Below are 20,863 nucleotides of genomic sequence, written 5' to 3'. Positions count from 1 at the left end.
AGTATACACCAATACATGTGGGTAATTTTGATTGTCAAGTTCTTTTCTGAACTTTCTTTCACCATCCCATAGTCTGTATTACCGCCATGCAGCTATTTGTGTATGATAGTTTGCAGCTGTCTGGAATTTCCTTCACTTTTATTTACCTCCTCCTGTGCTTATTTACATGCAGCGTTGCTGCTAATTAGCTTCGGGTGGAGAGATTTCTATACATCCTCCTGTTTGTGGCCCATGAAGAGACAGTCCCCAAACTTGGGAAAACCTTCATCTTTAACTCATTACATTCAGTAAACAGAACCAGTCCCTTCAGTGACCAACTGCTGGGTTCACAGCTTCTAGTGAGAGATTAAGCAATTTGCCAAATTAATTTTCCTCCCCTCAAGGTAGTTCTCCGTGGGTGATACCTATGCATCGCACCCTTAAACTCAGTGACTTCGTGAAAGCACACTTTCCAAATTGGAAACATTGAAGATGATAAAGGGCCATTTTTACTGCCCCTAGTGACCGACTGTTTGAGTTTATTACAAGTTGTCTTCTTGTGGTTACGTCATAGAAGTGCTTGTCGAGAACTTTGGCTAGTCTTCAGTTCATCAAAAGCAAGAATCGTTGGTGTGTTTACGCTTGTAAGTTTTCATCGGCGTCCCTGATTGAGATGAGGAAGACAGTAGGTTCTGAGAATGTCCTTTCCAGGGTGTTTTTGGAGTGGACATTCTTACCTGCTGCCACGTCTTACTCACTGCTCATGTCTCACTAATGCCTCTGGAGTTCCATCCTGTCTAGACAGAGTACCCAGGGTTGTGAATCTCGGCACTTCTCTCTTCCGCTCCAAGCAGAAGCCATGGGGAACCGGACTAGAACTCAGCATCAAGTAGGTGGGATTCTGTGTCTATTTGAACTTCCTGCAAAAGGCGAACATATTATTTTGAAATCTCTTTAGGGCAGACACATGGAATTTTTACTCAGTCTTCCTTCCACGTACAACATCAATAAATATGGAAATTAAGGCTTCGAATTTCACTTCAGATGAAACAAAATGCTGTTTAAATTCAGTTAATTGTAAGTTACTTAGTGTTGAAAGACAAAGATATGCTAATCTTATTAAAATATGCCTGGTTAAATTTAACTATAAATTCCATTTGGGGAGTCCTGCTTTATACATTGTTCCAAATTGGAATGTCTGGAAAGAAAACCACCCACTGTGCAGGATACTGAGTTAGTAATTTGGAAAGGTGAAAAGTTTAATTATGAGTCTATCTTCTGGGAGAAAAAGTAAAACGAGGCTGAATTCTTAATTTTTTTTTTTTTGTTTAGATTAAACCAACTGAAGGGATATTTCACAGTGTTTATATTTATATTACTTTGACAGTGAGAAAAGCTTTTAACATTTTTCCAATTTCATTTGAATTGAAATTGTTTTCAATATATACAAAAATGAGGGAAAGAACCTTAACTAAACGTAGGATTTAACACTGTTTAGACAGACTAAATCAATTTCTAATTTTCCAGATAATTAAAGAGTTACAGTATTTTGAAACTGAGGCTAAGGGTTCAAGGAGGGATTCAGAGATCCAGCTTTCAAACCTGCCTTTGCTCATCTTTTTTTTTTTTTAACATGAGCAGGCACCGGGAACCAAACCCAGGTCCTCTGGCATGGCAGGCGAGCATTCTTGCCTGCTGAGCCACCGTGCACGGCCCGCCTTTGCTCATCTTGCTATACAATTTGGTGCACATTACTGAGCCTTTCAGTACCTCGGTATCTTTATATGTAACCTGGGGTTTAAAAAAATGGCTTTTGTTTCCTATTTGCAAGAGTAGAATATATATTCTTTATAGAGCATTTATGAACATTCATATATAACAAAATTGGGATAAATATAAATATATACTTATTTGCACACATAAATACATGCACCATAGTATCCATAATCCAACTGTTCAGACATAACCTCTCTTCCCTTTGGGTTTAGCATCCCAGTCACCAAGCCATCCATCTGTACACAGCTGCATGCACGCGTGCATAGATCATCTGTTCACAAATATTTTTTTATAACTTTTTATATAAGTTTTTATATATAACTTTTCATGGTATGGTGACAGTCTTCCTGTATTATTAGATATTCTTCCATATCATAATCATTTTATTTGAACAAAAGCCCTATAATTCTGTTTGTTCTATTTTTGATAATCATTGCAAACAATACTTGAGTGAAATTCAATTTTTGTGTTATGTCGTAGGACATTGTGATTATTTACTTAGTCCAAGGTAAATCAATGATAATAAATATGTTTTAAATAAGTATGTACATGTATCACCAGGATAGGTAAATGCTTATGGCAATGGCAATGTAATAAAAGATGTTTCCAATAAAACTTTGATTTCTGACTATTTTCACTTTTTTTTATAATGATGCTATTTTAGATATTTAAAACAGTAGACATTATATAAGTATCGGTATTGATTGCTGAAAAACCTTGTTAAACTTTGGTGATTGAAAATAAATGGTGAAGTGAAGGAATGAAGATATAGCTTAAACCTCTGATTTTTTTTCACTAAATTTCTATTGCAGAAGAAAGATTGAATATCATGTCTGCTGACTCTATTTACTAGCTGTGTGATCTTGTCAAATCATTAATTTTCTTTACATTTCAGAGCTCTCATGAGGAAAGTGGGCATCTAATTTGAAGGCCATTGAGGATTTATTGAGAGACTATAATTATAAAGAACAGAGGTGACCATGAATGTGTCTTGGCCAGTGTTTTGCAGTGTGTGGCTGGTGAGAGTCAGTCAACCTCACTCACTTCAAGGACCGGCCAAGCCCTGTCGATTCTGCTTCCTAAACTCCTCAGATCCGCACTCCTTCTGCAGCCCACTCCTACTACCTGAGTCATTTCTCACTCAGACCCAGGACAGGGTTGCTTCCTCGGTTTGTGACCAACTCAGGGCTCTGGTGGCTCAGGCCCACTGGCATACCTTGGTGGTGATGGTGGTGGTAGAGATGAGGGGCTGCAGTAGTTTGGAGTGATGTACCCCAGGAAACAATTCTTAAACTTCATCTATTCCTATGAATGTGAACGCCTTGTAAGTAGGACCTTTAGACAGGGTGCTTAAACTAAGGTGGGGCCCACCTCAATCAGGACGGGTCTTATCCTATTACTGAGGTTCTTTATAAGTAGAATGAAATTATGGCAGATAGAGGAAAGTTCCAGGAAACAAGAAGCTGAATGTCATCAGAACCCCAGAGAGGAGGGAGAGGCCCAGAGAAGCTACCATGTGCATTGCTATGTGTCCCAGGAGCCAAGAACCAAGGATCACTGGCAACCAGCCCCAGAATGTCTGTCTTCAGGAAGAAAGCATCGTCTTGATGATGCCTTGATTTGGACTTCTAACCTCAAAACCGGGCTAATACGATCCCATTTAAGGGGAAAAAAAGTGTAATTAATAAAGTATCAGTGGCAGAGAGAGTTCAAATAAAGTCAAGAAGCTACTCTGGAGGTTGCTCTTATGCAAGCTTCAGGTAGACCTTGCTACCTATCATAACCTGCCAACCCCCAGCCAGGACCATTCCAGCCAATCCTAAAGAACACCTAGGGCAATTTATAAGATTCCACAAGGGTTCCAGGCACTCGAGTAACTTGCCAGAAACCTACAACCTCCAGATGGATTCCTGGTTCAGATAAGTCCTGAAACCTAGCCCAGCCTCCCCAGAACATCAGATAATTCCATCTCCCTACCCCATATTAGTGACAGACCCTTCCAATATCAAAAATTTAGAATTGCCATAGCCCAAATAACCCTAATGAGAGGTTTGGAAAGCTCAAAGGTGATGGTGGAAGTATACATAGAAGATAGGACTTAACAAATGGCTATGAATGCTGAATCATTAAATTGATATCTCTTTTAGTCTCCAGTATTTTAGAGCAGCTAGAAGTAAAAGCCTAAAATTGTGAAATTGTAACCCATGTCAAAGTATGAAATATGTTCTACAACTAATTGTGGTGCTGTGCTTGGAGATTTATAGCTTTTTTGTATTTTTGTTATTCACAAAAAGGAAGGAAAAAAAGTCGATTGTGACAATAAAAAAGTATATAAACCCTCTAGCATCCTATATTCTGGAGCAGCTAGAAGGAAAAATATGAGAGGATCGTATGGTAGCTCATGAGAAGCTCTGGGATCTGTCCTGTAACCATTTTTTGAAGAGTGCTTTGGAAACTATTGCCTTTTTATTTCTTTGCTTTGTATATATGTTATACTATACAATAAAAAAATTAAAGAAAAAAAAGTAGCTAAGTGTTCTAGTTTGCTGGCTGCCAGAATGCAATATACCAGAAACGGAATGGCTTTTAAAAAGGGGAATTTAATAAGTTGCTAGTTTACAGTTCTAAGGCCAAGAAAATGTCCCAATTAAAACAAGTCTATAGAAATGTCCAATCTAAGGCATCCAGAAAAAGATACCTTGGTTCAAGAGGGCCGATGGAGTTCAGGGTTTCTCTCTTAAGTGGAAGGGCACATGGCAAACACAGAATTTCTCTCTCATCTGGAAAGGTACATGACGAATATGGCATCATCTGCTAGCTTTTTCTCCTGGCTTCCTGTCTCATGAACCTCCCTGGGAGGCGTTTTCCTTCTTCAACTTCAAAGGTTGCTGGCTGGTGGACTCTGCTTCTCATGGCTATGTCGTTCTGCTCTCTCTGAATCTCCTCATTGTTCAAAATGTTTCCTCTTTTATAGGACTTCAGAAACTAATCAAGACCCTCCCAAATGGGTGGAGACACGCCTCCACCTACTCCAGTTTAACAACCACTCTTGATTAAATCACATCTCCAGGGAGATGATCTAATTACAGTTTCAAACATATAATACTGAACAGGGATTAGAAGAAATGGCTGCCTGTTCAAAATGGGATTAGGATTAAAATATAGCTTTTCTAGGGTACATATATTCTTTCATACCAACACACTAAGTGAGACAGAATCAAAATTCTTTTGCTTATAATGGAAGTATCTGTTACCACTATGTATTTTTAGTTAAAAAATTAAACCCGAAAAAAAATAAATTCCCATTTAAATTCCCATTGTTTAACCCTACTCATTTCATGGTAGTTGCTTGAGCAGCCAAGGAAACTGAGACATACGCTAACCATGGGAATTGCCTCAACGTTCAGGCCTGAGCCACAGGAAGAGGGGCGGGTGTGGGAGAGTAAGGGTGAGTGACAGCCTGAGAAGACTCCTTGACCAATAAGGGCACATGTCAATGAATAACTTTCCCTTTTCCTGCCCCAGGCAAAGAGTTCTGACTTGCATATCAATAAGTCTCCTTTGAAGGTCCTGGAGGATCTAGCCCCAATGGCCTACAGCAGTGGCCAATTCAATTTCCCTTCCCTACAACTGCTTTCTCTCTTGCCTTGCTTCATTCTCCCTAGTCCTTACCTCTTGCTCTCTGGGATCACCTCCCTACTAAACTGCATGCATGAGGGCTTTTGTCTCAGGCTCTGCTTTCCGGCAATCCAGGCTAAATAGGGTGTGCTACTGTTACCATTATGAGGCTATAGAGAAGTTTTACATACTTACATTCTAGAAAACTATAATTTTCAATAAAATAAAATTCTTAAAAATATGGGAAAGAACTTGATTATAATGTGTTTGTGTCCTTATGAAGGCCTGGAATTTATGAATTTTTAATAATGTCTGCAAAAAATAATCATTTTTTTGTATCTGAGAAAACACTTAAGTGCTTTATAGACTTGATTACCAACAATCAACCTCTTATTGATTCTTTTTCTTGATTTTATTAAGTAGCTACATGTTAATGCTATTATACTTTTATACAGTCCCCCTGCTTCTGACACAGCACCCACAGTGCTGCATCTCATGGAGGTCTCCCTACAACCTGGAGAATAGGAACTAGGTCTTATATCACAGTCTGAGTATCTGGTTACTATTGTATAGTGACAACCATAAAAGAATTTAGTGTGTTGAGTGAATGCATAAATTCTCAGGACTGTAACTGTTCCTAGAAGTCTAAACATTTTGAAAATTACAAATTAATTAATATTCCTTCTTTGATCAGCAGAATAATCTGAAATCAATCAATACAGTTAGCATAAGACTTATACTTTCCTAAAATAAAACAAAACAAAGCAGAAGGATGTCAGTTACCAACCTACCACACTAGATACAGTTGCTGCTGTATCTCCATCTAGATAACTACATTTTCTTTCTTATAACCAAATTCCCGAAAGGAGTAGTCTACTTGTGCTGCAATTTCCTCCTGCAACCTTTTTCTTCAACTCATGGCAATGTGACATCTTCCCTCATTACACCATTTAAGCTTCTAATAGCATAATATCAAATTCAACTGAAAATTTCCAGTATCATCTTAACCTCACAGCAACTTTCTACTTTGCTTTCCAGTTCCACCCCTATGATCACTTACCCAGCAATATTCTTGCAGGGTAGAATTTATTTTCTGTTTTTTTGGCTTGTTTCTCCTCATTCCAGAAAAGTCTTTCCATGTTTGGCAGGCTCTTGTCTCTGTCCATCCATACCCAGACTAGGTAATTGGTCCCAGGTGTGAAAGTAGCTTCTGAGCTCTGCTTAGCTATGAAGGGCTTGCTCCTCTCTAAATTTAATTCATTTAGACTACTTTGGAGCTACTGATCATTAACGACAGTCAACGACATGCTTTTAGTTTTATCTAGTAATAACAGGAGTGAAGTTATTTCATGACCTTCTACATCCTATGTAGATGGTGGAATGGAAATCAAAACTTGAACCAAATCAAATTCCTCAATAAATAAATGTGTGAGAAACTGTGTGTGGAGGTAGGCTGTGATGTTTTGATTATCAGTTTAGTAGATGACTGTATAGAAAGGAATGGTATACAGAGCCAGAACTGTAAACTCAAAGGAGAAAGGGATTAAGATATATGTGGTTGAGGATATAAAATAATTTATCTGAAGTGGAATGACCTTGGAAGGATGGTCAGCAGAAGTTGGAGGGTAGAGCTAGGTGAGAGGAAAAAATAAGGAAGTTGGGAGATGACAATATGTGATAAGATGGTTGTATTAGTCGTGGTTCTCTAGAGAAACAGAACCTACAGGAGATATCTGTAAATATGATATTTATAAAGGTGTCTCATGCAACCATGGGAATGGAAGAGTCCAAAATCTGTAGGCCAGGTTATGAAGCTGGCGGCTCTCATGAAGGGTCTGGATGCATTCCACAGGAGAGGCTTACTGGTTGAAGAAGCCGTGAAAGAGTCTATCTTCTCCCTTAAATCTTCAACTGATCAGATTATCTCATTCTGGGAGACATGCCTTAGTTCATTGCAGATGTAATCAGCCACAGATGCAATCAGCTGACTGATGATTTAATATTTCACCTTCCGGTCTATCAATCAGCCATGAAATATCCTTGCAGCAACGATCAAGCCAGTGCTTGCCTGACCAGACAACTGGGCATCATCACTTGGCCAAGTTGACACCAGAACCTCACCATCACAATGTTGACTAGTTTCTTGCATTTGGCAAGTGGCTGAGGTTGGAGATACTGGGTCTAGTTGGAATGGATCCATGAAGTGAGGGACAGGTGCAAAGGAAGCGTGTTGTTTTGCTAGTGCAACATACCAGAAATGGATTGACTTTTTTACAAAGGGAATTTATTAGATCACAAAGTTATAGATCTATGGTAAGACCATGAAAATGTCCAAATTAAGGCATCAACAGGAGAATACTTTCACTCAAGAAAGGCTGATCACATCTGAGGTCTTGGCGATGTCTGCTGGTCCTTTGCTCTCAGGTTTTGTTGCTTTCAGCTACTGGTTACAGTGGCCTCCTCTCTGAGCTTCTGTCTGTCTCCAAGCATCTCCAAATGCCTGTCACTTTGTTTTCATTTCTCTGCTTTCCATGTAATCTCTTAGCTCTCTTTACGTTTTCTGCCTTTTGTTCTCTTCATACTGGGTTCCAGTGAAAGGATTAAGGCCCACCTTGTATGTGTGGGATCACATCTCCATGTAATCAAAAGCTACCACCCATAATTGGGTAGGTCACTTCTTCATGGAAACAACCTAATCAAAAGGTCCCACCCAAACAAGCGATCTACCCCCAGAAGGTCGGATTGGGATTAAAAGAACATGGCTTTTCTGGGGTATATAACAGTTTCAAATCAGCACAGGGGGCTTCCAGCATAGTCAGAGGCCTTAAGAAGCTGGAAGACTGCTGACTTTGCTTAGCCTTCCGGTGACACAGTACTGAATGAACCCTCTCATATGACCTTTGAAGAGCACTCACCAGAGAGTGTGAGGAAACAGACTATTTGAGTTCTCTACCACTGTGTTATCAAGAGGTAGTCATATAAAACCCTTTCTTTCCTCGTTTCTCTGTCCTTGCATTATTTTGTTTCTTTAATTTTCATCTTCACACTGTATATACAAAGACATAGGACTTAGAAAATATTTTCATTTGGACACAGACTGTTTTGAAAATTAATATTTAAATTTCTAAAAATTCACACTCACAGATCCTTACTGGAAACACTTTCTTTTTCAATGGGCAGAAATGTAAATATATTTTTCTGGAATAGGAGAGCCATACAGAGAGGCTAAGACTCCCCCTCAAGAAGTAGAATTAGCAAAGATTCATTTCAAATTCATGTTTGCTTTTCACATTTGGACTACAGGAAAGAACCTGGTGACCTTCTGTGGTGTATCTAAATTATGAACCCCAATTTACACATAATCTTAATCCACATTCCTGTGGATATGAGCCCATTGTTCATAGGAACTCTTGAAGGTGTTATTTTAAATTAAGATTGGCCCAAGTCATTGAGGTTGGGTCTTAATCCAGAATTCTCGAGTCCTTTGTGTGCAGAAGAAATTCAGACATAGCCAGAGAAAGCTGCAGGGAGTCCCTATGAACTGGGAGCTGATGCCAGCAGCTGGAAGCCAGAAGTCAATGTAACCCAGATGTGAAAGGAGAGGAGGGGGCATTTGCAATGTGAGGAGGCAGGAATATAGCCAAAAAATCCCAAAGATTGCCAGCAACCAGCACCAGAATGTTACAGAGTTGGAGAGAAAGCATTGCCTTGCTGACATCTCCTTGTTGGACTTCTAGCTTCAAAACAGTGAGAGAAATACCTATTGTTAGGGTAACCCATAGCGTGGTATAATGATAGAAACTCAGAAAAACTAAGATACCCTCTCAGTAGAAATGAGAAAATACCTTGTCTTTAACAGCCCCGTACTTGGCTTATTGTACAGAGATACTGAGCCCTGGGTATGGTTCTAACTTGGCCTTGAAAACATTACATACTGAAAGCTGCTGTTCTAGTTTGCTAGCTGCCGGAATGCAATATACCAGAAACGGAATGGATTTTAAAAAGGGGAATTTAATGAGTTGCTAGTTTATAGTTCTAAGGCTGAGAAAATGTCTCAATCAAAACAAGTCTATAGAAATGTCCAATTTAAGGCCTCAGGGGAAAGATACCTTGGTTCAAGAAGGCCGATGAAGTTCAGGGTTTCTCTCTCATCTGGAAAGGCACATGGTGAACACAGTCAGTTTCTCTCTTGGTTGGAAGGGCACATGGCAAGCAAGGCATCATCTGCTACTTTCTCTCCTGGCTTCCTGTTTCATGAAGGTCCCCCGGAGGCATTTTCCTTCTTCATCTCCAAAGGTCGCTGGCTTGTGGACTCTGCTTCACAGTGCTGCAGCATTCTCTGCTCTCTCTGAATCTCTCATTCCCCAAAATATTTCCTCTTTTATAGGACTCCAATAAACCAATCAGGACCCACCGAAATGGGTGGAGACATGTCATCCCCTAATCCAGTTTAACAACCACTCTTGATTAAATCACATCTCCAGGGAGATGATCTAATTACAGATTCAAACATAACAGTATCAAATAGAGATTATTCTGCCTTAATTAAATGATATTTTGATTAAAACATGGCTTTTCTAGGGGCATACTTCCTTTCAAACCAGCACAGCTGCTATTGCAGAAGGTTCCCTGATACAGCCATTTTGTATGAATGCAGGTGTGGCCAGCTCAGGACATCATTGCTATTGTAATAACAGTTCATAGCCAAAGTCTTATTGATAGAGAGTCAATAAATTCAGCATCATATGTTTGAAGAGATGCAGAATTCAGCAATTAAAAAAATTTTTTTTTTACCGAAATCAATGGTTTGAAAATGTAGTATGCCTTACTTCCAATGCTACGTGATGCAACTTTCCTTAAGTAAGAGCTCTGTTGAAAAAAGTGAATTAAAAAAAGATTTTGTGTTGATCCCAATTTTATAAAGATCTCAGGTTTAGGAAATTTCCTCAGGTACTGCTTTAAATTTCTCCATGTATTATTCAAGTCATGAGCTCCTGGAGGGTGGTAGATTTTATTATTCCCAGTGCTTTGCCTGGCATATTGTTGGCACTCAGCAAATGCATGCAATATAAACTGAATGAAACATTTTTCTTAAGCCCAAATAGTATTGCAGTTGTTTAAAGTAGACTTAAACTTTCAAACCTTCAAATTGTATCCATGTTGCTATTAGTTTAGGAAAAAAGTACATAAATTGTCCTTAATGTAAGTCTTGGAGCATATTGCTTCTCACTAAAGCAAACTGATGAATTTCACCAATAAAGGCTAAATGATGGCAGTCATTTTTCAAACGGTTTGAAAATAGTAGATTAATTTTTTTAAAGATTTAAATTGTTTTCCCGTGAATTTACTGTCAATCTTTGGCAATTACTCCTGCTTGTAGATCCTACTGTATATTATAGATTCAGTAAAAAAAAATTGTTTTAGCTTTAACTTTGGTCTATATTGTCAAATAAATGCTTTATTTTGAGCTATGTAGCTATTACCACTGGAAAGATAGCACTTTCTGCTGGACTGGCACAAAAGGTAGGGCTGTAGATGTTAAATCTTTGTTTACACAAACATAACCAGTTGTGAAATATTAGGCAATTCATATAATAAATTGGACGAGAAATCAAATTTACCTAAAATACCCCATTAAAAAAACATGTAGGTTTTAATTTGGTCAGTAAGATAATCGTTGTTCCCTGTGCTTGGCACATGTAGAGAGATAAAGTGTGAGAGAAACAGACACTGCGAGTCACATTTACCTAGTCCCCCAAATCTAGTAAACTGGTCCTGGATCTGTAAATACTGGAGTGTATCTGCCCATTTCATGTAAATTTTCAAATTGTACCCTTCTAGCAATACCACCCCCATGAACAGCTGTGCTTTTACAAAGCAGATTCTTGGTGTGAGCAATAAAGTTGACAGGTATCCTTGTTTCTTAAAAAATAGTTCTATTTTAACCTTAAAATAAAATAGCTGACAGTGGCCCACGTTGTTGGAAGGATTGAGTCTCGGCATCTTCAGGTTTCTAGACTCTTCCGAATGCAAAGTCTTGGGGAAAAAAGGTTGAATCCACATTCTTATTCATGGCATGGCTCTAGGAGTCAATATATTTAGTATCTTAAATTATGAATCCGACAGATTCCAATTATACTACAATAATCACTCGGCTTGAGGGCTTACTCTGAGCATGACTCAGTGAGCTTTGGCATTTCCAGAATGCAGAAAGCCGCGATTTCGTTCTTGGGGAATTCATTGTTAAAAGCAATAATAGGCTGCTGTTGTCTACATATCTATTTATGAGAACAAATGACCAAAATATAAACTTGCATGAATATACACATCACATTGCTGTGGAGAGGAAGTCAAGCAAATCTCTTGGGAACATGTAGCAAAATGTATTAAAGCTGACATTTGAGTCCAGCGTGGAGAATTCAGCTAGGTATAGATTTGCTTACATATGACACAAAGCACTCTCATTTTTTTTTTTTGCGTGGGCAGGTACCGGGAAGCGAATCTGAAAGCACTCTCATTTTATATGGCATATTTTGGGGTTCAAAGAGGTTTGGCCAAAACATCATGCCCACGCTTGGTATTCATATGTGTCTAAATTAATTCCACACATGAAACAGGTTCATATTTTATATATGAATTTTATAATTAAAAATATTTTATAGTAAAAATATAGAAATGGATGTGTACCACTGACATACTTTAAATTCCAATGAGTTGACTGCCTAGAAAACAGTCTGCTAGTTCGTGAGTAGTATTAATTAAACAATTCTAAAATCTTTTCATATTTCTTGGGTATATCTACAAATCTTGTCTGGAATATTGTTTTGAATATAAACTTTTACGGTTGACCTAAAAATAGAATGGGAAATTAGCTGATTAAAACCTGCTGAGTTTGAGAAGTTGCCCAGCTAGTTCAGATTCCTGATATTGTTTAGTGTGTTTTTCAGGAAGAAGAAAATTCATATGTCCCCTAGCAGTGGAATTGCTGATTTTGATGGGAAGGGACTTCAAAAGAGTTAGAACAATTACTCTTTACTTTGGGGCTTTTTTCTGATTATATAAGCAATATAGGTTTGCCATAAAAAAAATTCAAAGGAGTACAGAAATGTGTAGCATAGAAATTAATAGGCAGTTGCAATCTTTTCCTACTGCCTGCTGATCACTCCCTTATATTCACTACTTTATCCTATGTATTACTTCCAGACTTTTTCTTCTACATTATAATAGTTTGTTTTAGTTTTCTCGCTGCTGAAATAAATACCATACACAGGTTGAAGGCTTATTCCCTCCTGGCATTAGCATCTTCTAGCTGGCTGACAATCTTTGGGATTTCTTGGCTTTTGCATCACATGGCAATGCATGTAGCTGTGTCTTCTCCTTTCTCTTCTGGGTTCCCCTGATTTTCAGCATCCTTGTTCTTCCATGGCTTCTCTCTCTAAGGCCCTCAGTAAAGCATTAAGCCCCATCCAGATTCAATTGGGTCACATCTTAACTGAAACCACCTCATGCAGAAGTCTCATGAGCTCACGCCCACAGGAATGGATTAAGTTTTTCTGGTGTACATAATTCCAAGCCACCATGCAAGTATTATAATTAAAATTATTATTGATTCACAATAACATATCATGCATACTGTTGAGTTACTAACTTAAAAAAAAATTTTTGTGTGTTACTTTTTTACTTGTAATAACTTGGACATTTTTGGATAGTCTCTATAGATAAGTTCATTTAGAAATGTACAGCACATTATACCATTGCATGCATGTACCATAGTTTATTTTATCGATTGTTTATTGTCAAATATCTGTGCTGCTTCTAATTTTTTTCACTCTTAGAAACAATACTGAAAAGAACATGTTTGTGTACTTATGAGAAAATTTCTTTAGGAAAAATTACAGAAAAAAATTCTATATATAACATCGCTGACTTAAAGTACTCCATGCTTTCGATTTTAATAGGGATAAACTCTTCTCCAAAAAGGATTGTGCCAATTTAAACTTCTGTTTACCCATTCGGTGATCGACCCTGGTTATTATCCATCTTCTCACGTCAGTTTGACAGGTGAAAAATGACTTTTTTAAAACTTGATATATTTAACAATTCACAAGTTAGGCTTGTTTGTAATTTCAACACAATACTTTAATGAATGCATTTTCTAGTTAATCAACTGCTTTACTATCTATTTAGTGTAATTAAGATCTTTAAAGAAGTGACGGTAGCTAACTTCTTAAATTAACTAGATAAAATATGGTGACTGGTTTTGTTCTGAGTTTTGACTGACACTGTTTTGCAGAAGCCTGTAGTTGATGAGTCTCAATGAAAATCAGAACTTGGTAAAGCTTAATTTACCTGACATGCATGGATCTCCAAAGTTACGATTTCTATTTATAATTGATTTATATAATCCTGATGGTGTTGACAACTTGCTAAACACGTGGATGAAAAGTGAAAAATTATTTTGAGAACTTATATAGTACAAAAAATCTGGATGTTTGGTTTTATGAAGTTTCATCTTTTCTCTTCAGAATCTTTTATCCTCTTTCTGAATCTACTTGTCCTTAACTGTTGCACTTTTCTACATGCTTGACAGGAAAAAATATCTGCATTTTGTCATTCCCTCTTCTCACTGAACTCCCTTAAACTTCAGTTTTCTTTAAGATCGTTATTTCCTGCCAGATTGAGTAACTGTTTACATATTAATGTTTTGAGAGAAAATTGAGGTAGAGTATCCTCTCAGCTAGCCTGCACTTTAATTTCTTTGCAGAAAGAGTTTCAGCAGTGATAACTGTTTAGCTGCAGCTGTTTGGAAGCTAATTGGAACAGGTGTAAGTCCAGGTGTATGTAGAGGTCTGATTTCTCTTGTCCAAAAAAGCTAAGGGAGCTTGCTCACCTCTCATTTTGTGCTCATGTTCAACCCATGACTCTCACTTACAAGTGTGTACCCCTTTCTTCTCTATGCCCACAACATTATCTTCCTCCAGGTTTTGTACACTCAGGGAACAAGAAACTACCCTCTTGGGATCACCTTCCTACCTCCGCTTCATTGCCTCTATCTCACCTGTTCTTAATTCAGGTACTAAGACATACAGTGTCCTTGGATGTTTGTATTGGCCACCACCTCCCCTTCTCTTGATTCCATATCAATGCCCAAACTCCTTAAAGCTCCAGAGAGACCTCAGAGTTCTAGTCTTCTCCCTCCTTGAAGTCATTCAGAAGTCTTCCTCTCACTTGAAACATATTCTAATAACGAGGACACAAGGAAGGTATTGGATCCTGTGCTTTGCCTGTAGCCTAACACTGTACCAAACCTCTCTACATTTGCATACAAACCACTTAGTATATTAAATCATTCTTGCTTCTTATCTACTTTCCCCCCTTCATTTGCCTTTTTTTTGTATGTTGATTCATTTGTTCATGGGTTCATTTATTCCTAAAATGCTTATTAAGCCCAACAAATTACCTAAGGCCCAGCTAGGTGCCTCAGGTGGTGGTGGGGCAGTAGTAGAGGGAGGGAGAGAAGCTATCTCATTTTCCCTCAAGGAATTTGCAGTCTAGATAGAAACCCAGGCGTTTATTCTTAAAGAAGTTGATACTGCATATGATTAAGTGACACATGTTTGGTACAAGTTGGTACCAGCAATATGTGCCTTAGGATGTCAGAAGAGAGAAAAATTCCCTTTGATGGGAGGCTAGGTTTGGGAGGTAGGTGTGTAAAGGAGTTGGCCTTGAAGAATGGATAAGAGTGAGCAGACAGGAGGGTGGGAGAATTCCAAAAGGGAGAAAGGAGATAGGGTAGGTGGACACTAGCCTTGATGGAATGGAGAGCACGTGTTGACATACAAGACTGTTCCAAGAGCCCCAGCAATTATTTCCTTAAGGAGAGCCTGGGCATCACTCTCTCTAGCTCTCCTTTCACTTGTCTACAGCAAGACTTTTAATTGAAACAGAGACAGTGACTTTTGCCCTAAGAAATTTAACATGCATGTACCTGCAATTTTCTATTGATTTGAGGAGCTGTTTTAAACCTCTATAAATATTCTATCACCTCAGTAGGGGCTTGTCTGCCTTGATTAGGACCCATAGGTTTTTCTATGTCTGCCTTGGGTGATTCTTTCACCTACCTGAAAATGCAACAAATATATGATGGTCTTCAGATTTGTGCTCTAAAATATGAGATTCTTTTTCTCATACATGCACACATGAAATTAATATCCAAAGTACAGTTCGATAGTTTTCATTTAAGATTTGAAGAAGATTCAGTCTGTTTGACCCTTGGGACTGGACCCTATTGTCTATCTATCTATCTGCCTGTCTGTCCATCCACCCATCCCATCTGTCTCTAGCAATCAATCAATCATCTATCTAATTATCTATCTAGCTTTTTCTATAATCAGCTATCAATCATCTATCTAATTTGCTACCTGTCTGTCCTATCTATTCTTTATCTATATGCATAACTACATGTAAATATATATAGTCTTATTTTTAGGGAACATTTGGATTAAAATAGTACCTTTTATCAGACTGGTGATAATAACTATAACAGAAATGTATCATAACAAGTCATCATATACCAAGAAAACTAAAAACGAAACCAATAAAGAATTTTGTTATGATTACAATTAAAGTGTCTTGGAATTATTTCCAAACTCAAAATCAATTTTTCTTAGATCTAAAAGGATTTGATAGAGGGGAAAGTATTCCGTGTTTTCTTCTATAGTCAAACAACTATCCCCTCTTTGGCCATGTGCAATTCTACAATTCCTGACAAATGAGCCGTGCGTTCTAATGAATGCCAAATTCCATGCATTGAGGAATATTAATACAACTCAGAATTGTGCTTAAATTTGGCAAAATGCCACCTATGTGGAGGGGTAAATCTAAAAGGATGTTCTTTTAGTACATTTTCATGTAATACTTGCTCTAGTTAAGCAGTGTTTTGCTATTGGTTTTATGTACTATTCATAACATTGATTTTTCATTCATTCTGTTTCCCAGGTTTTTCTTACATCTGAATTATGAATGTCTCTTTACATCCACCATGATTTCTCCGTGAAACCTGAGTTCCCAAGTCCTTCATCCATTCTCTTCTCTTTCTCCTTACCTTCACCCCTGGGCCTAATTATGGAACAACTTCAAATAAATTACAAAAATTTTTAACAAAAAAAAACATTCTGCTTCCTGTGAACAATTGGCTAGTCCCTCCCCCCACTCTTTTCTCTATGGAATTCTAATTTACTTGGAGTGCTTTGCAGTTGGCCAGGCCAGAGATTTCTGGGAGCTGTAATTGTGTCTCATTAATTCTTACAGTAATGTAGGGTAACTATAAGGAACATGCAATTAGTGGTTTGGTCAATGAACAGTGCAGTTAATCAGCAGACAAAGGATGGGGCTCAGGTCCCATTAGGCTGAAAGGAAGTGTTAGCACTGTCACAGGCTCTTGGAATGCATGCGGACATGCCTGCGCGTTGGACAGGCTAAGAAGACTCTGTCTTTTTACTAACCAGCTCTTTTATTTATTTACTTTTAATTGGCGTGGTATGTGTTTATTCAAACACTTGAGAGATTCCTGAGTATCCAGCTATAGCGTACTATGCATTTTTCTCACCTCCTATTAGCTGGCATGGGCCTCTTTTTTTTCTCCCACTACACAAATAAAACCCGCAAACACACATGCAACAAAAAAGCAAAAACAAGCCAAAAACCAACCAACCAACCCTCAACAGTAAGAAAGAGAAAAAAAAAGCACATTACCGCTTTAGCGAAGCGTAGTAAAGATAAAGGTCTTTCCTTGACCCCTCTGTCATCAGAAAATAAATGAATGCAGGAGACAATAACGTTTAAGTAAGGCTTTGTGTGTCACTCAGTCATTGCCACCATATTCATCTTTGTAGAGTGAACCTTTGTACTTCTGAATGGAGGTGCTTTAAATATATGCAAATATATGCAGATACACATATGAGTTTTTAAATGTTGCAGGCCTTATAGCTACAAGTAACCTCAGTTGTGGGTTTTCTGTGAGAAAGCATTGTCAGATTACTTAGAGGCTTGGAACACAAAAGTTAACCCATCAGAATAAGACTCTTTTTCTGGGTGACATAGAACCTTTGCCTAGGAAACCCATGTAAAGTTACAGGTGGAATCCTGTGAAATGTTGTAACGTGAAGTGATGATTATACAAGAAAATGGATTTATCAATAATGCATTGCCCTGGGGTAATTCTGAGCTCAAGCAAACAGTTCTTCAAATAGATTGATATCCCCATCCCTAACTAAACATACGTTTGGAATAAAGAAGGAATGCTTACACTTCCTTTTTAAAAATGAAACTACCTTCGTAATTAATTTATTTCCTGAGTCAAGTATGGGCTGAAAATAAAGGTAGGGTATTTTTTTTTTCCTTCACTTTCTCTAAACCTGTCTGCTCTTTTACCTTCTTGGGATTCACAATGGAAACAAAGAAATGTTCAAAAAATGAATTCTTTTAGGCATTCTATTAGAGATTCAGCCATTTTTGAATAATTAGCTTCATTTGTTAAATATTTGAAACATTTTCTACTCTGAGGTACAGAATAGCAGAGTGGAAGCTGAGAACTACAAATGATATGCATCTTTCAGAGGAATCCTGCTTATCAATTAATAAGGAGGCGAAAGCCCATTCTACCTCCTTTTTTCTCTTATTTACATTTTCTTCTCCAAAGAAATATTTTTTATTCAAAACACAAAGTTTCCTATTTCCTTGAGTGACATGCTGTGCATTGTTTTAGAAGCTGGAAGACCAGTGGCTGCAGGAGTTAGGGGAAGGTGGTTTTAGTCTCGGCCTTGGCACTAACTAGTTGCTAACTAGCCAAGGGAACAAAACTTTCTGAGCCTCAGTTTCTGTATCTGTAAAATGAGGATTTTTAATCTAAGTGATCTTGGAAGTTCCTTTTAACTGGATCTTTTAAGATGACTGCTTTTGGACCAGCAATGGAAGTAATTCAAGATTATTTGGGTCTTGAATTTTAAACATAGAGTTTATAATCTATCCATTGCAGCCATGATTTGAGTGTGCTGCATTATGGTTAGATGCTGGTGCCTGCTCAGGTTAGCTGGGGAAGGGCCTTCTCGCTGATCATTTATTTTTGAATTACCCTGATTTAAGGAAGAAAGACATATTTACTTTTTTTTTTTGCCAGAGAATAAGATCATTCATCTTTATGGGAATTGTTTTCATTACTATGGTTTTTTTTTTTTTTTTGTATGCTATATGGCAGGGATCACATTTCATTCTTTTTCCATGTGAGTATCCGTTATTGCAGCACCATTTGTTGATTTTTTTTTTTTTTTTTTTTGCTTTTATTTGTTTTGGGGTACTGCATGGGCTGGGAATCAAACCTGGGTCTCGTGCATGGCACTGAATTACACTTGCACCCCCTTCTATGGACTTTTTGTTGGCCTCTGCTTGTTTGCCTCTGTGAGTGGCCTCTCTTGGTCTAGTTTTTAAATATAGTGCATCCTCCATCTCAAGAACAAATTGACTTCAAGGCCCTCTATAAGACTGGTAGGGTTTTTGTTGTTGCTGCTCTTGCTTTCTAAAGTAATCAATCTCTGATTTAGTTCCCCTGACACAACAGAAACCATCAACAGGTTAACTCTCTCATCAGGAATGGCTTTGGTTTCACCTCCACCCTTTACTCCATCCAGGACGAGAGTTGTCCCATCTGGCCGGTCACTGGTGAAAGTCTGTCCGCACCCCCTCTGATGGAATTCCTGGTCCTGACCAGCTCCGATGGTCCACACTGCCCTGTTTGCTTCCATGTCTTCCTGGTCACTGCTCTGTCCTCCAAGACAGATTTAACAGCATTCAGATTTTTAGAGCCTCATTTCTTCTCATCGGATTACACTGGGCAAAAAGTCTTTCCATTTTTTTCCCGCCAAGGTTTTCTTCGGGATCAGTGTGACCTTTCAAGAGGACAAGAAAACCCAGTAAAGGATAAATATACTTATTACTTATTCACAAGCTTAGGGCCAGAAATTCTTATGCAAACAGGGGCCAGGCAGATAACATAAGAGTCAAGGGAGCCAGACAGAAAGTAACAGAGAGTGGTGGGGGGCGGTGGAGAGCTTGGGGTACTGGCGCCCTCGACATGGGGAACCTGCACCCAGTTCCACCCAATCGTCACGTGGGAATGTGGCCTGATGTCAGAACTTCTGATTTCTAAAGAAGCAGTTGGAAATTCAGATTTTTTTATGTGAACCCTCCAAATTTTAAAATATTAGTTAAAAACAACAACAAAGAAACCTGCATACATTGTCCTGGCCAAATAAATTATATCCATGTTCAGATCCAGTCACTGGGCTGCTAGCTGGTGGTCCTTCCAGGCTGGGGTCTTGTTTCCTTTCATTGACCCCTTGGGTAGGCATAGATGGAGAGGCTGAGTTATCTAGAAATATCTTCTGTCTTTCAAGTTCAGGTGCTCAAGACACAATTATATGTATTTTGTGGATTAAGTAAAGTAATTTGATTGAATTCTTGGGAAGGAATGTGAACTCTCCATTCTGGGGGAAACTTACTTTCTCAGATATTTCATTGGTGACTCCACCCTCACTGTATTCTTTCACAGCTTACTGACTTCATGCTAAACCCATTTCATGGGATTGCTTCACGGTGAACATGGTAGCAGCCAGATAGCACCTAGTCTGATTTCAGACCTTCTACCTAGCAACTCAATGCAACTAAAGCTTATTAAATGTCTGTTGCACAATGAATGTAATCGAGGTTGTAGGGGAGAGTTATCCAAATTCCTAGGCATCACTTCGGAACTGAATCAGAGTGACTTTTTGTCTTTCAGGAATTCATTCTTTGGGTATAGGTATAACGGTTAAAATCTTCTGTTATATTGAGAAAATGATCCATGCAGTTATGGTTAAGTATGACTTGCTTTTGGTGATAAAACTGAAAGGAACACTGATTATATTCTGATCCTTCTGCTGTGAGATTTTGGTTGGGGAGCAGAAGCAGAATCCCAGTTCTGAATGATTTCCCAGAAAGATCAGCCGGTTTACTCTTTCTGCAATGTTTTCAATGATCTGACTTGAAAGTTATCCAGTGGAAATGAATGCTGCGTCTTAAAGAAGATGCCTTGGTGACCATTTTAACAGTTAGAATGCTGCCTGATTGCCAAATGCACCATACACGAATGAAAAGCACATAGGGCTGGACTTAGGGTTTCGGTTGACTGAGTGGTCATACAGTTAGTATGATTTAGTATGAGTTGCTGACGGCTTCCTGCTGCTTCCGAAATCACCCCTCACCATGCTGCCACGGGATTAGTCATTCCCACCATTAGCAATTCATTCCTGTGGGTTAAAAATGATCTCTGGAGATCCCTTGATGACCTCCAAATAGTAAGAGACTGACGGAAACAACACCTTCAAACTTCAGCCTGTGTGATTTTGATAATATTTAGCAATATATAATAGGAAACAAGACATACGTTGGAACGTAT

General features: G+C 38.3%; 1 long non-coding RNA gene across 1 annotated transcript; it reads left to right on the top strand.

The window, feature by feature from the left end:
* The first annotated feature begins 574 nt into the window (after window positions 1-574).
* LOC143688089 (uncharacterized) lies at window positions 575-16,515 on the top strand. Its single transcript, XR_013177821.1, has 3 exons — window positions 575-868; window positions 13,332-13,434; window positions 16,372-16,515. It is a non-coding gene; the product is annotated as an uncharacterized LOC143688089 (long non-coding RNA).
* Window positions 16,516-20,863: the final 4,348 nt, after the last annotated feature.

Source organism: Tamandua tetradactyla, chromosome 1, assembly GCF_023851605.1.
Source record: "Tamandua tetradactyla isolate mTamTet1 chromosome 1, mTamTet1.pri, whole genome shotgun sequence".
Classification (NCBI taxonomy): Eukaryota; Metazoa; Chordata; class Mammalia; order Pilosa; family Myrmecophagidae; genus Tamandua; species Tamandua tetradactyla.
This window is presented reverse-complemented; position numbering and strand designations above follow the sequence as displayed.